Source organism: Thamnophis sirtalis, unplaced genomic scaffold, assembly GCF_051295495.1.
Source record: "Thamnophis sirtalis isolate CommonGarterSnake01/CBP01778 unplaced genomic scaffold, rThaSir2_p1.2 scaffold_4, whole genome shotgun sequence".
NCBI classification, from domain to species: domain Eukaryota; kingdom Metazoa; phylum Chordata; class Lepidosauria; order Squamata; family Natricidae; genus Thamnophis; species Thamnophis sirtalis.
Genome location: NW_028261384.1, coordinates 42902774 through 42920363, shown reverse-complemented (window position 1 = coordinate 42920363; position 17590 = coordinate 42902774). Strand labels below are relative to the sequence as shown.

Here is a 17590-nt window from a genome sequence, read left to right as displayed (position 1 = left end):
TTGTGGGGGGGGGGAACCCCCAATGAAAATAATTTGGCTTCTGGTCTGTGATCAAACACTGTCTTTATCCATTGCTATGGCTAAACATGGTAGTTGGGGTTTGAAATTAAGTGTCATTTTGTATGATTTCTGATATCTGCTTGAGCTTATTTTCATAAGCATGATCTTAATTTGTGGCAATTATTACTGACTACAAGTAAACACATATATCTCAGCTATTTATTAGAAGCTGCTAATACAGTTGAAGATAAAAATAATTAGTATTATTTTTTCTGAATCTTTATGCATGGAAAGCAAACATAAACTCCAGGTCTCTGCCTGACGGGTCTCTTTTCCCCCCTCTGAACTCACTACATACAATATGATGCAAGAATGAAGAAATGGATTGACTGAAATATGTCTGTCTTTCCACTAAAATAAATTCATATGGACCACATCAGGTTTCCAAATATGTATACAAATCTCTGTCTGTTCATTTCTTTCTCCTATCATCACATTTTCTATAATTTTTATCCTCAAATTCATCAGAATGCTTTTTTATAATATATGCTATCACATGTATATAAAAAAGATAGTAACAGAAATACCAGTGAATTTCAAGGAGCATAAAGGAGGTTGTAGTGTCGACTTTCAAAAAAAAATTAGTAACAGAACTTCAGCGACTTTGCTAAGCAGTCACTAGGGGTTAAGGCACATTTGAAGGCAAGTATGAGCACATACACAAATCCTACATAATGGTGCTTTATTATACTGAATCTAACTATACTTGCCTATGAAATTTTAGGTATTAATAACATAAGGGTTCAATGCTAATGTTACATCTTATTCAAATTCCTGGATGAAAACTAAGCTGCATTCTATCAGGTTTGCAGGTATGACTCTTTCCCAATTATGTTCTCTAATCCAGTTCACATTGGTACTTTTCTCCTATGCTCTCTGCCTTTATCATCCAAGAATGCTCTTTATATCTCTCATATCTATATAGAAAACATTTTCCCCTAAATAACAGTAAGTGGACTAGTATCTGTTCTCTATTCTTTACTGTAAAAAAAAGCTTTCAAATTGGCAGGTAAGCCAGCATCAACCTGGCATTAAATATTAGGTTTAGGTCATAGTTGTCATAGGTTTATTTCATTTATATGCCGCCCTATTCCCGGAGGGACTCAGGGCGGCTAACAAACCCAGGGGAGGGGGTAATACAGACAAGGCAAAAACAACAAACAGAATACAGAGAAAATTTAAAAACAATCAACAGTCACACAATTCGAGCGGGGAAGGAAACTCATCAACCCCAGGCCTGTCGGAACAGCCAGGTTTTAACGGCTTTACGGAAAGCCTGAAGGGAAGTGAGGGTCCGGATCTCCGGGAGTTCATTCCAAAGGGCCAGAGCAGCCACCGAGAAGGCCCTCCTCCTGGTGGTCGCCAATTGACATTGGCCAGTAGATGGAATCCGGAGGAGGCCTAATCTGTGGGATCTGATGGGTCTTTGGGAGGTAATTGGCAGCAGGCAGTCTCTCAAAATCTAATACAATGCTATTAAGTTCCATACATACTTTTGGTAGAGCAATGTGTCTGCATTCTTAGAAATAGAACTTTCAGAGTTCAATATACTCAATTTATCCATTCATAAATTACTGAACAATGAAATAAAAAATTGGGTGGCAATTGGCAAAAAAGAAAAAGGAAAATCACATTTAAAAATCTTACTTAAAATTAAGAGATTTTAATAGATGCGGACAGTTTTTAAATTTGAATTAAGGTTACAGTTACAGTGTAGTATGTTAAATAAGCAAAATGGACAAGTTAAAACAGAAGCTAAATTTGGTACAACAGCTAAATCTACATTTTGCATTTACATATATTAAGTACACATTCTACTTCTGTTCATTGTTGGGAAGGATTCATTGGCAAGAAGAGTAAGATGTAACAAGGGAGAGTAGTTGATTCTTCCACTACACTAACTAGTCCTCTTGAATTGATTGCCTAATTTATTCTGTTACCTTTATTTGTGAAGAACTGTACAGATTGGCTTTTAACACACAGTTTTATACAGAGTAAATCCAGGAATGTGTCCCAAGGATTATAATGCAATGTTCTTCAAATCTTCACGACTTTTCATATATTTTAATAATACTCTCACTAGTTCAAAGCTAAATCTTTTTTGCAAAATCACTAACAGAAACCAAACTATGTGTTACACACAGATGTGACTCTGCAGCAGTTTTACATTTTAAAAAACTGCCAACTTCTTGACAGTGTGACAAGAAAAAAGAACATGGGAAACAAATGAAGATGTTTAATGCTTCTCTGCTTTCTTTTCTCTGAGAGTCAAAAATGTATTTGAAATTTCAAGCTTGGTATGATAGTTAATGTGTAGGATTAGGGACAGGAAACAGATTGAAACTGAGCCTTGGCTTTGAGGATGATTTGAGCCAGTCACACACTCTGCACTTAGCTTATCTCATGGAGCAGTTGTTAAGAAAAAAGTTATCTACACCATCTTGACTCCCTGGAACAAAGGAGAATATAGCCATAAAAATGATATCAGGATTTCTATTACTAATAAGAAGATAGTTATTGAAAGAAGATAGGGAAATTGAAGTCTTCCTTTTTACTATTTCTAATTTTTTCAAATGCAAAACCACCAATTGCAGATGTTATATGTTATATCTTCAGGCTGGGGGGTGTGTGAAATTATATGCCTCTCAGACAGGGTTCGCAATTTGGGAGTCCTCCTGGACCCACAGATGACTTTAGAACATCATTTGTCGGCTGTGACCAGGGGGACATTTGCCCAGGTTCGCCTGGTGCACCAATTGTGTCCCTACCTGAACCGGGAGTCCCTCAGAACAGTCACTCACGCCCTTGTGACCTCAAGACTGGACTACTGTAATGTGCTCTACATGGAGCAGCCCTGGAAGAGCATTTGGAGACTACAGCTTGTCCAGAATGCAGCCGCGCGAGCGATTGTGGGTGCACCTCGGTACACCCACGTTACACCTATCCTCCGTGAGCTGCACTGGCTGCCTATTGGACTCCGGATGCGTTTCAAGGTGCTAGTCGTTACTTTTAAAGCCCTACATGGTATCGGACCTGGGTACTTGAGAGACCGCCTCCTGCCAATTACCTCCCTTCGACCAATCAGATCCCACAGATTAGGCCTCCTCCGGATACCATCAGCTAGCCAATGTTGACTGTCAACTCCTCGGGGTAGGGCCTTTTCTGTGGCTGCTCCGGCCCTCTGGAACGATCTCCCCATGGAGATTCGGACCCTCACCATCCTTCAGGCTTTCCGCAAAGCCGTCAACACCTGGCTATGCCGGCAGGCCTGGGCTGATGAATTCCCAGCCCCACTCGAATTGTTCATTGTTGTGTAGTTTTTAATTTGTCTTTGTATCCTGTTTATCTCATTTGTTTTTGTATTGCCCCCTTCCCCATGTGTTTGTTTGCTGCCCTGAGTCCCCCCGGGAATAGGGCAGCATACAAGTATAATAAATACAAATACAAATACAAATATGTTCGTTCTGTCTGTCTGTCTGTCTGTCTGTCTGTCTGTCTATCTATCTATCTACCTACCTACCTATCTATCTATCTATCTATCTATCTATCTATCTATCTATCTATCTATCGCCATCCATTTACAATCTGCACCAATTAACTAGGCCAATTAACAACATAACCAATGTACACAGTTAAAAACAATATTTAAGATTGGCAAACAAAAGAAAAAACATCAAAGGCTCCTTAAAAGTCAAATAACAAGGGATACCAGCAGGACAATCTAGAAGCCAAATGTCAGCTGGTATAAAATAACTTTCCTCCTAGATACGAAGAAATTCTTTCTCAAAGATTAGAAGGATTATTAATGGGCTTTCTTTGGGTGTTCATTTCAGCAAGGTGTTGTGTGAATGTAACTTGACATAACACCATGAATAATTTTAGAAGTTCTTTAATGACGGGCACTTCCGATTGAATTTGAAAACTATCTGGGAGCCAATACAGAGATTTCAGAAAAAATATAATTCTATTCTGATTCCATTGCATTCTGATCTAGCTGTAGTTATGAGTTATTTTAAAGCAACTGAACATAAAGCACCTTAACAGTAATCTAATGCTATGGTGATCAGGTTAGTCTGTACCAGTTATATTCAGAATTGGAATATGACTGGCACAGTATTCAAAGGTTACCAAAGGGGCATCCCCAGCCATGGCTTTCATTTGACATTTCAGCTGAGCCATTAGTCCTGAAGGACATTCTGATGATGCACTCCTTTTCAAGGAAACACTGCCCCATCAAGAGTAGCTATAGCAACAAATGTTAAAGAAATTTTCCAACCTTTATTGGCAGCAAGCAGCTAAGCCTGAGCTTGTTTAGGCTGAACTTGTTTTATATCAGCCAGATCCTTACCACTTTGTCATACCAAATCTTGCATTTCATCTGTTTCAGTCAAAGATAGTAGTTATAATTTAGCACCAGCAAATTAGTTACATCCTAAACTGACAAATTATTTCCCTGGTGGTTGCATATGGATGTTAGGCAGTATGAGAGAAAGCAAGGCCTTGAGAAACTCCATAAGAGAACTCCCAAGGACTCAATCACTGGTCCCTCAATTACGAACCACACCCACCTGCTGAGTAGCAAATGCTTAAAACTATATAGGTATTTTTTTTAAAAATAGTGCTTTCAGTTCCCAACCACTGCAGGCAGTCTAAAGAGACACCATATTTGATTCTATCAAATGCCATTAGAAGATCTTTGGATAACCTTATAGTGACATTCTTCCTAATGAAGATCATTTACAGAGCAACCAACTAGGCCCCAAAATCTGAATGGATGGTATCCAGAAAATCAATTTCTCCACAATCTAATGAAGTTCATTTGCCATCTTCTCCACAATCTTTCCAAGAAAGGAGAAGTTGGGACTGGTAAAAATGGTGAATAGGCTAGATTCAGGAAAGGCTTTTTCAGGATAAGGTGCACTATTGCATGCTTCATGCCACCTGCATTAGGCCATATTAACAATTAATTAATATTAACAATCTCTTCCCACACCCTAGTTAGTAGAAACAGCCAAGAAAGTCAAGTGTACCAGTCTTAATGTTCAAACTTCAGTGAAACCTCCTTTCTCGGATTCTACAAACTTAAATGAACCTCAGGTTAAGCCATTGCTCAACTCACCAATACAGAATCTTTGAAAGTTAATACTTCACAAAATGCATAAGCTGATTTTGATATATGTTAATTTTAGTTGCTCAGCTACAAGCATATATTGAAATAAAATAGATCTTATATATGCTCCTATTGGCCAGGTTTCTTCATTAAAGAAAGACAGGTCAGTATTGTAGAGGTTAAACAAGGGAGAAAAATGCAGACTGTGAACTGCAAAACTGTTGGCACAATATTTAGCTTGCTCTTGGTCTATGGCCAGTATTTCCTTTGTAAATGAATCCCACATTTTTATTAAGTTAACATTTCTTTCCTTTTTCTTTTTTTAATTTAAAACGTATTTGCAATATTTTGATTTATAAAGTCCTGGAACATGATATAGCCCCTTCTAGATCAAGAAAAATGAGAATGTAAATTAAAATTCTGACATTAGCCATGATCATATAAACACATGCTCCATAAAATCCATAATTATTTTTTAAAGACATGTCAAGATATCATAGAGAAGATACCAACAAACATTACTATCTCACTGATAAATTGTTTAAAAAATGACAGTGTAGTTGTGGATGAAGCAAAAAGTGTTGGGACTCATGCAAATCTTACCCCAAAAAGGAATATTAGGTACAAATCTAATTCTGGAAGCATCTGTTAAATTGTATATCACTGATGATAATAATAATATATTATTATTAAGTTTATTTCATGATATTAGATAATAATGACTACATCAAGACTTTTGCAATTGTGTTTTATAACTCAAAAATCAATTGTTGCTTGAATTTTGAGTATTGCTGTGATTTTAAATTAACCTTTTGCAACTGCTCAAAAATCCCTAAATATTCAACATTATAAAAATGTAATGTATAACAATTTTATTACAGATTCTAAATATTTTTAATCATGAATATAGATCACATGGTTTTACTCTACAAAGAAAACATTATAAATTTCTCAATGAAACATATTGGGCATTTTCTATGGTAATCCCCCCTGCAATACTGATTTTAAAAAAATCTAGAAATGTTTTCACTTGTTTTTTCTCTAAAAATAGTATTTAAATTGTTATTTAATAAATAATGAACATGTCAATGCACTTAATATGATATAATTAAAAAACCAGACTAAGAAGCTTTGTGGATTTATACCAATGTGATGTCTTTATGAGATAGTCCATGAGCATTTAACTGGAAGCATGATAAAAATAGAACTGGAAACCCTTGATTGCTCCAACAATAGAAAGTACTTAATGAATAGAACCATGCCTCTATAACTATATCTAAAAGATATAGGAAAGAAATTCAGTAAATTTCAGTCAAGGACACCAAACTGAGAGGTTTCATAAACAGCATTTGCAAAACTGCTAACAAGGACCATGGCTTCTTTATCTCAGCAATTCTTACATAGATCCTGAAAGCCACTTGAAATCATTACAGCCCAATGGGGCTTAAGTTTGAATATATGCAGCTTATTTCCTTGGGGCTTATCTTGGGCCTATTGTGATTACTCAGGTTCACCATCACATTGTCAACCCTGACTCTGTTTTTTCTTTGTTTTACTTGATGCTCGTTTTTCCAATGTTGAACAAACCTAAGAGAATAAAATATTACCCTCATATGGATTTGGAACTTTTAAAAGAATACCTGCTTCATGAAAAAAGTGGATTCTAAATTGGATGGGATATATTATCAATAAAACATATAACAATAAACAATAAATAACAACATACAATGGATAAATCAACCATTGTTGTTGTTGCCAATAGGAAAAGCAAAATTTGTGCACTATGAAATGTAACCTTCATTCCAGCAAAGTGATTAAGATTAATTAATTATCCCTGAAACTTAAAATGGTATGCTGGGTTAGGGTTAGGTCCTAAAGGAATCTTTCAATCCCTGCAACCTCATAGTTTTTGTGTTGTCTGGTTAGCAAAAAGGAACAGTGTCCACCCAGCTGCCCAAGCTTCCCCTAGGAGCTCTGTACATTCTAACTGCGGAAGAGAACTACTAGATTGGAACAATTAATAAAGAAAGATGGACCGTTAAGAAAAGACCTTAATGTGAGAATCTTGGTTGGATTTTCCTCAAACTCTGATAGAAATTTCCCCTTTTCCCATTCTAAGTCTGAATGAATTACATTTGAATCTACTTGATAGCCTATTTCCTTAGTATTAAATGCATGGAGGAACAACAGTGGAACTCTTCCATATATTTTACTGGAAAATGGGGCCCATTTGGCTCTGTCATGGCTACAAATTAACTGGCAGAAATACCACTCTTGCTGGTCACTAAAATATCTATTACTTTTTTACTTTGCTCCTTTCTGTCCATCCTCTGTTGCAGATCTTCTATCTGCTGCTACGAATTGGTAACAAAGTGTTTGGTATTCTGAACCTTTAAAATGTGTTGAGTTTAGCTTAAGCAAAAAATGTCACAAACCCTCTCAATAGATGTGTGCATCTATGTGCTTTCATAGCTAGAAAGATAAAGAGTCTGAGAAAGAATAAAAAAATACATAAACCCTGAAAATATCAATGCTGCCATGACCATGACACAGTGATACATAATCTTGCAATTCTTGTCTTTCTTCACATTTAATGCAATTCCTAGGTCAATATTGTCTAATCCAGTGTTGGTGAACATTTTTGGCAATGAGTGTCAAAATGGGTGCATGCACGAGCATGCCAGAAACTGGAAAAGCCCAATGCACATGAGCATGCCGAGAAGATGGTCTTCTGGTTTCCAGCGCACACATGCACACCGGCCACCTGGTCTTTTGGTTTCTGATATGCATGTGTATGCAAAGACCAGCTGGCCAGTGCACATGCTGGAACCTAGAAAAACAATGGATGATAGCTCGAGTGCCTGGAGAGATGGCTCTACATGCCACTTCCAGCACATGTACCAGGGGTGGATTCCTGCCAGTCTAACCTCTTCTATAGAACAGGTTCCACAAATCTACAGTGCTGTTTAGAACTGGTTCCTGCTCCCTCCCCCTGCCCGTCCGCACATCATCAAGATGAAGAGTGAGAGGAGGAATTCTGGGAGTTGAAGTCCACAAGTCTTAAAGCTGTCAAGTTTGAACACCCCTGGGTTTTTTTTTAGAGGGTTAAGGGTGCAAGAGTCTTGTAACTTGACAGCTTTAAGACTTGCGTGCTTCAAATGCCAGAGTTCCCGAGCCAACATTTTGGTTGCTAAACAAGAGCATTGTTAAGTGAGTTTCACTACATTTTACAAGTTGGCCACGCCCACCCAGTCACATGGCTGACAAGCCACTGCCACCCAGTTACATGGCCAGCAAGCCACTCCCACCCGGTCACATGGCCGGCAATCCACTCCCACAAAGCAGGCCACACCTACAGAAGAGGTTCCAAAATTTTTTGAAACCCACCACTGACATGTACCATAGGTTCGCCATCACGGGCCTAATCCCTTCTATTAGAATATTAATATGAAATCAGAAAGAATGTTGTAGCTGATATCTGCAAAGTATTCTTGAAAATATGGCTAAAATACTTTCAAGATGATTTAAAAATGAATTCATGACAGAAAATTTTAAATATTTATAATTTTTAAATGTTTATGAAAAACTAGAATACATTTATAACACTCTATGAAATGACGGAAAGTGCAAAGGGGCTTTTCAGTGGGAGCACCTGTCAGAATCTGGGACACTGCAGACTCAAGAGTTCACTTGGGGCAAATCCCTTTCTCCCATCTCAGCCTACCTGATAAGATTGCTGTTGTAAGGATAAAAGAGTGGTGCTGCTTTGAGCTTCTTATAAAAACAGTACAACAATATATAAACTCTGCATAACAAAAGTAGCATTGCATCTACTGTACAATACCGTTAGAGCCACATAGTGTTCTTTAGATTCTTGCAAGGAGTTCTCCCTCATGTTTATAGGTGAGTTCACCAGGTATGAACGTATATACACAAAACCTGCACAATTAGGTTTGCGCCTTAGGCTCTACAGTCCTCTCCATGTGTTATTTCAACCAACAGTGGTTAGATACAAAAGGTACAATCAATACTACTCTGAAGCCAAACTATCTGGCATGCTGAAAGAGACCTCAAAAGTTTTACAAAGAATCCCACCAATTTGGTGCATGACTGCAGTTATAGAAAACATTGCTTTCTTGAGAAAAAGTTTTGAAAGTCTCTTGATATACTTTCATGATGAATATAGATAGAGGTACAATAAAATTCCTTCTGCACTAGTTTGTTCTATGATTTGATGAGATCAACTTTTAAAACAAGTTAATTAGATGTGCATGGTATTCATAGCATGTGCTCTTTATTCTAGAATTCAATATTTTTATTGCTCTAAGCCAATGTAAATGGATAGCATGCTATTTTTGAAGAAGAAAACCCCTATCAATACTTACAAAGTGTTCACAACTTTGTTGAATCAAGTCTATACGTTAGAATCCTGATTGTAACAACTGGCTAAAAAAAAACTATTTTATTTTTAATTAAATAAGGTACCTTATTAGAAATGATAGCACTATCCTTGTTAAGAAGTAGAACATAAATTCTATTCTCTGCTTCAAGTGGACTTTTTTTAGTTTGGGGCCAACATCTCATACAACAATCCTATATCTTCTGAGAACCAAAATATAAAATAATTCATTTTATTTGCTACTTTAACAAATTAGGTGTTCACAAAGTCCAGCCTGGTCATTTTATATGAATTATTACAACATGTTAGATTCATGGCAACCTTAATAATCTCTGGCAAATGTAACTGTATATTTTAATGGATTGAAGTGTCTTTAGGGAAGCCCCTGCATAGATTTAGCAGTCATTGATTAAGAACATAGGTCCTTGTATGCATTAGTACTGGTCAAAAACAGGAAGCCATGGGCAGCAGTAAACAGACAGGTCTCACAATGAAAGGAAACAGGGGGTTCCCCATGGATTTTTATTGGGACCACTGTTACTTCACTTCTTCATGAAATATGGTGTTTTTCTTGGGGTGAACACCAAGTTTTTCCACACTAATGAATAATACTAGACTGTGAACAAGTCCTAAAGGACTTCTTCAGTACAAATGCTCCCAAAATAGAGTTTATATTTAATGTAATGTAAATACTAGTTACTTAGCAGAAATTATTTAGACAAAAAAACATCTACCAGTACATGTAACCTGATAGAGTCAAAATTACCAATCACTAACTAAGATACAAATTCAATCTTATGACAGCAGTAAATAAAATTGAGATGAGATTTATATTATCATATAAGGTTTGTTACCACACACAGAAAATAAATCAACTATTTTTGTGTTAGTATTGTGTTCAGTTCTATTTGTTCCACTTCCAGAACAGGACTGTAGAACTGCAAGAACTAAGAAAAAGCAATTATTATAGGAAAATGACACAGTAAAGGAAGAATATAAAAAATGAAAAGCACATGAACAACAACATAGGAGGTATTTTTAATCTCTTTTTTTAAAATTAGAATTTGAATAAATGAGTTGATGGTAATACAGTTGGAACAAACACAATAAATTACTTATCTAGATGCTATATATTAATGGAAAGTGCTGTCAAAACACGAGTTGATGAGTACTGTATCGCTTGACTTTAAATAAGAATTAGAGAGATTTATAGAGGCCACTGGTCAGGAACCTGTATAGGTTCAAAGGCAATCAATGCGTTGCTAAGAATGGTCTGTAATAGATAATTATTGCCCCCAGATTCAGCTATAGATTTACTAAAAGCATCTTGCTGAGAAAAAGATGCTGGACAAAAACCTCTGATCTAATTGAATAAAGTGTTCTTTATATTATCTTGTGTCATTCTCAGATTGACGAGTTGGAAAAGAAAAATATTTTGGTATCTTTTTACCAAGAAATCACATTTTGATTAATACAACAATTACAGACTCTTGGGAAAATATTTCATTCTTATTCTGGTAGATCACTGATACCAGTAGATAAAATAAATAAATGGTTAAATAAGATTGCAAAAGCAATGTAAAAAATATAACACACAAGAAAAGTAAAATAAGATGTTTCGTTCACCAGGCTAGCCAGCAAGTATAAGATAAGTAAAGACATGTTTCCTTAACCAGTGAATTTTCAGTATTCTTACCAAGATAAGAAAGTGGTTTGCTTGTCCTAAAAAGTTAAAGACAAAGGTTACCCTCGCACATATGTGCTAGTTGTTCCCGACTCTAGGAGATGGTGTTTATCTCCGTTTCAAAGCTGAAGAGCCAGCACTGTCCAAAGACAACTAAATGCCGAAGGCGCACCGAACGCTGTTACCTTCCCACCAAAAGTGGTTCCTATTTTTTTACTTGCAGTTTTACATGCTTTTGAACTGCTAGGTTGGCAGAACCTGGGACAAGTTCCTTCAAAGGCAACAAAACCTAATAAAGAATGTATCTTGAGTAAATATAGCATACACATTATCTAATAATTGATGTGAATTCATTTGTAATTTTGATAAAATGAAAACAAAAATGAACAGGTAAAAGGACAAAAGTTGATCTATTCCATTTGCTTATTTAACAAATTTATATAGCTGTTCACCTACTTACGGAAATCTGAATTGCAAGCAAAACATAAAACATAATAATTAGTTAAAATAACTAAGTTGATATCACTATAAAAACATCTTGCCACTACGTGGCCCCCTCATAGGCTAGGCTTATTAACATCATGACCAAAGTCAGATCTCCATAGTCCTATCCAAGGTTAAAAGGGCCAGGGCAACAATATCCAAGGAAGACTATTCTATTGGGTAGCCAGCATGATGGCTTCCTATGATCAATCAGATGGCATCTGCTTCAAAGAGATGATTCAAGTATGACCACTTGGTTGGATCTAGTGGACCAGTCTAGACAGTGGACATCATATGTTTCTTCTGCCTCTGAAGAAGTAGCCCAACATTTGTTTTGTGGGTATTCTGTAACCCCTACAAAAATGCCAATCAGAAAACTTATTTTTTTGACAAAAGGAATAGTATGTGGTATGTACATGTTTTTTCTTTTGAAGCACATATAGTTTTATAGATATTTTGTTTTTATTTAAATATTTAATGTTTGTTTTGAATAAATCCATCAGATTGTATAAATGGTTATGGAGAAGTTAAAAGCAAATAACAACATTGTACTATGGATTCAATGTAGTTTATTTTTATCTTGCTTTGATGGTAATGGGATTTCAGGTTGAAGGATCCTTCATAAAAATAGTTTTTTTTAAGGGAAGATCCCATGTGTTAATCTTTTTGTGCTAAATACAATATTCTCCCAAAGAAAGTCCCAAAGATTCAACTAGGTCACATTAAATTCATATTGAAATACAAATAAATGAATAGTGAACAAACAATAAATTTACCTCTCATAATTAATGTTGCTATAAAAGCTATTGCTTTTCTGGTTGCTATATGCATAATAAAGTAAATGCATATTTATTTCAGATGGAATCACAATATGAGATTCCATAACAGATTGATTTTAGGGAGGATATCATGTATAATTTACAGGCTGCTTCTTGGATTTCAGAAATATCAACATATATTCTACAGGCTACAAAGGTCAGATGGTGTTCTATGTACTGACTAATGACTAAGATTTTTTATGAACAATATTCAGTATTTTTATAACCAATTTTTAGCCAACATTTCTTTAGAGTTCATGCTAGATGCATTCAATATCATATACAATGCTGCTTAAAAGTTTGTGAACTTTTAAATTTTATTTTATTAAATTTTGTTGAATAATTTTTTACAGAATAAGAACACTACATTAAAGAAAAAGGAAAGTAAATATGAAAGTAATAAAAAAGAGGCAAAGAAGAAGAAAAAAAGAAAAAGGATCAGCTTCTGATCTTTCCTTCAGCAATTATAAATGCATTTATATTTTATCCTTTCTCCCTAAGGTTCCATCATGGCTCTCTTCTTTTCATATTCCATAAAATTTCTAATAATCCAACTTATAAATCACAAGTTCACTTCTTTTTCTTTGTAGCAAAAAGCCCAAAAACGTTTTTCGGTTACTGACAAATGTAATTACTGTTTTTTCCTTAATGCAAAAAGTTAATTTCTGTAAATTCTATCATATTCATCAATCATTTTGTAGGTATAGTATTTCAAAATGTTTATATCTTTCTGCATATAATAATCTCATTGCAATTAGTATATATAAAAAGAACATTTTGAATGTTCAATATTTCTGCATAAATATGACCTAAAATAAGAACTGCTCTCTACGTAAATCCTAATGCTAGTTAAAGAGAATGCAATTAAATGAATTAGTCAAAAACACTATGTTTGCACATTGATTTATTGAAGATAAATCAAAAGCTGCATATATGTGTCTGGCAAAGTAACTAAGATTATCAGTACATTTTAAGGGAAAATTAAAATCAGATGATTCAATCAATTAGATGATAATCAGGTATAAGTGTGAGAAATCATGCCTTTTTTAAAAACAGAAACTTGGGTATTCACTATCAAAGTCTGATCTTCACAATACAGCTACATGAATGTGTGTCATAGCTCAAAAAAAGAAAAAAGGAGATATTTCTGAGGACCTTCAGAAAACAATTGCTGATGCTCACCAGACTGAAAAAAGTTACAATTTCCAAAAAGTTTTGATTCTACCAGTCTGTTCTTTAGGCAGACAGTGCAGAATTGGAAGCAAATCAACATCAGTTACCTTCTCCAGAAGTAGATTTGCTAAATTGATGGTGTGCATCACTCCAGGAACTCTTGAAGCCCAGCGTAATATCTAAAGAATAGAGGCTTTCTTGCATAGGCAAATGTCAGTGAACATGAGACCACCATCGGGAGAACACTGAACAATGGTGTGCATGTCAAGATTGAAAACTTTTCAAAAAGAATATTGCTGCCAATCTACAGTTTGTGAAATATCTTGCAGATAAGCCAGAAGGCTACTGGAAGAATGTTTTATGGATTGATGAGAGAAAAATAGACCTTTTTTGACTTTAATGTAAAGCATTATGTTTGTTGAAAGTCAAACACTGCAGTCCATCATAAGAACCTTATGCCATCAGTGAAATGTGTTGGCAGTATTATGATTTGGGCCTGCTTTGCTTGTTCCAGAGCAGAACAGTTTGCCATCATTGATGGAATCATGAGTTTGGAATTCTACCCGAAAATTGTACAGGAATATGTCAGGGTATCTGTCTATGAATTGAAGATGAAGATAAAGTCATATAGCAAGATAATGACATGATTTGCACAAGTTGAACAACCTATGAATGATTAAAGCAGACGATATGATAAAGCAAAAAAATAATAATATTGGAGTATGATCCATACCTTAATAAAGAAAATTTTTGAAAATGAAGGTAAAGATGAAAGTAGAAATTTTCCTTTTGGGCCCAATGGAAAAAGACCCGAAGAAAAATAATAGAGGTTTGTTATTATATATGTTGACTGCAGCAAGATTATTGTATGCACAACATTGGAAGAACACTTTGATTCCTACCATGGATGAATGGTTGCAGAAACTGATGAAGTTGACTGAAATGACAAAGTTGACTATTTTGATTTAACAAAAAAATATAAATGCTTTTGTTTTCACATGGAGACAGCTTCTCAAATTTGTTCTTAAAATGGAAAATAATGAAACTTTGATTTTGGGTTTTACTGCTCAGACTGATAGATCTTTAAAGAAACAGCTTGTTTATATTATTATAAAAAAGCAAAAAGTTGTGATTTGATGTTAATGCCTTATTTTATTGCAACAGAGTTGGAAGTTAATGCTTCTTTGTCTTTTTCTTAATCCTTCCTCACTTTTCTTCCCACCTTTCCTCCTCATTGGTTTCCTATTTTCTTTTACATTTTGTATCTTATATTATAACTCAGTAAAAATCTTAACAGGCAATAATTAAAGCAGAAGAAAGTTAATGTTTTTGGAATGGCCAAGTAAAAGTCCTTAATCCTTAATGACCTTAATCCTATAGAAATGTGGAAGGACCAGAAGCAAGCAGGCAGGCAGTTCCTGTTGGTGTGTCTAAAAACAAGCCTTAATTGAAGCTATTCTGTAAAGAGGAATGGGCTACAATTCTTCCAAGCCAATGGGCAGGACTGGTAAACAATCATCAGAAACATTTAGCTACAAATATTACTGTTCAAAGAGGTACACCAATTACTGAAAGCAAAGGTTCAAGTACTTTTGCCACACACTAATATGTTGATTGGGGTCATTTTCCTCGGTAATTAAATGAACAAATATGTTTTTGACTCATGTGTTTAATTGGATTATCCTTATCTAGATTTAGGATTTGAAGGAAGAATACATTGTATTTAAGTATACATTTACTGTATACAGAAATATTGAAAATTCAAAAAAGTTCACATAGTTTTAAGCAGCACTAGATAACAAGTGGTGTAATTAGTGTCTATGCATTCATAATACTAGATAGTAGTACTATAGTAGGCTTATGTAAGGGTTATGTAGTCTTTCCTCATTTCTGATATACCAATGTGACAGTGATAACTATGAAAGCAATCTTTTTATTGATTCCTTTCATGCAAAAATTCCTTTGGGATAACATACCATGGCCACTGCCTTCTACCTGCCCATTCTACAAATTAATATCTGTTCAGAAAGTAACTAATCAGTCAGTAACTAATTAAACATATCAGCTCAGTTCAAGTTTCATTGATACAACAGTCAATTTGCATCAACAGTCAAGCACATACCCAAGATTATGCACATTCTTGACATATGAACACTTTTAACTTTGCCTTTCAGAATTGAAACTAACTATGGGTGCTCTCAACAAATAATAGTGGCAAATTTGGTGGAATTAATTTATTTATGATACAAGACACAATGGACACTCAACTGTAGTCAGCTCTAAAAGTGAAAGCAATAGCCATATAAGAATTACCTAATTCTAGTTGGTATTTGAAGCAGGATTATTGAAGATTGTCACACAAAAAGAACTGGTAATACAGTCAATAATGATTGGGTTCAGAAATTCCACTAAGTTGTAAGATGTTTATCATTGACAAGCATGCTGCACAAATCTAGCTACTGTCATCTGTAATTCATAGTATATTGTTGTGACTTCAGTTATTTATGACTTACCCAATAAGTTGTGTTTAAATATGTATCAACTCAACTTGTTGGGTACAAGTATTATTTGAATGCACTCTTATCCTTCTCCTCTCTAACACTACTGCCGCTCCTATTTACTGAAATATTCCCCATGATCCTCTGTCTCTGAGAAAAGGTAATGCATTCTTTTCCTTATTACTGAATTAGGAGAGTCTGCATAATGTGATTTTTTAAAAAAAGTTTGTGATCTATGATGCAACTGAAGCTGTGACCATTTTTAAATTTGTGCTGGATGTTTCATCTTAACTTTTTTATTTTTACCTGCAACGCTTGCCCTGCTGCTATATTGAATGATTGGAAAACACAGAAGCAGCAGTAAGGGTAGATCGTGATAAGCCCAACTGCCATTTCTGCCATTAGGAAATCTGAATTTGGATATGAGGAAGGGCAAAGAGCTGATTGTGAACAAGTCTATTTAATCAATCCGTCATAACCTGCCCGTGAAATATGATATACAAGCAGATTTTATTAGCATTCTAAAAGTGTAACAATCAAATAGTTTCTAGCCTGCATACATTTCATTTATAAAATTTTGATACCAAAATTGATATTATTTATTGTTAACCATTTGGCTTAAAATACTTCCAAGGAAGTATTGTTTTTTCAGCTTTAGTGATGCTGATTCAGCACATATGACTCTAGTGAGACCTATAGAGGTTCTGAATTGAAGTGCAGTTTGAACTGTATAGATCAGAAGTGGGTTGCTCTCAGTTTGGCCAGGATCGGGCGAACTGGTAGTGAAGGCGGCGGGAGGCTCCATCCACCTGCCCAGATGCTTCTGCACAGAAGCGTTGGGCGCATTCGAATCAGTAGTAAAAAAAAAGGAAACCCACGATTGGTATAGATTGACTACTGGGTCACATCTAGACTCCTTCAAGGAACATCTTAATTATGTTTATTCATGGTTGTTGTTACAGAGCCAAGCATAGGAAAAAGAGTAATCTTATTGTATTATAAAGGAATAATTTCAAAAAGATATCTAATCAATCTATTGAAAACCAATGGATATAATTTGTATTAGAAGCCTTATTCAATGACTCTTTGATACATTATATATTCCTGCCTAACTCTAAGAATTAAATGCTTAAGTATTTTATTTGAACAAGATTTTATTTTTTTGTTTTATTTACTTATTTCTTTTTATTCTTCAGGCAAAAGAAAACATGTTGTAAAAGATTCAGAGCCTTGAAATCACAGCAATCTAAGTTGTCCCACTGACACAAATAAGCTTTGGTTGCAAAGCTTGCAGGACTTTCAGTACTGAGACTGGCCAAGTATTCGCTTAAAACCCTGAGTGGCACCTTTGGGATATGCTACACA

General features: G+C 35.1%; 1 protein-coding gene across 7 annotated transcripts in view; it reads right to left on the bottom strand.

Moving 5' to 3' along the window:
* CREB5 (cAMP responsive element binding protein 5) overlaps positions 1–17590 on the bottom strand; it is a 257149-nt gene that overhangs the window by 68952 nt on the left and 170607 nt on the right. The window lies entirely within an intron of this gene.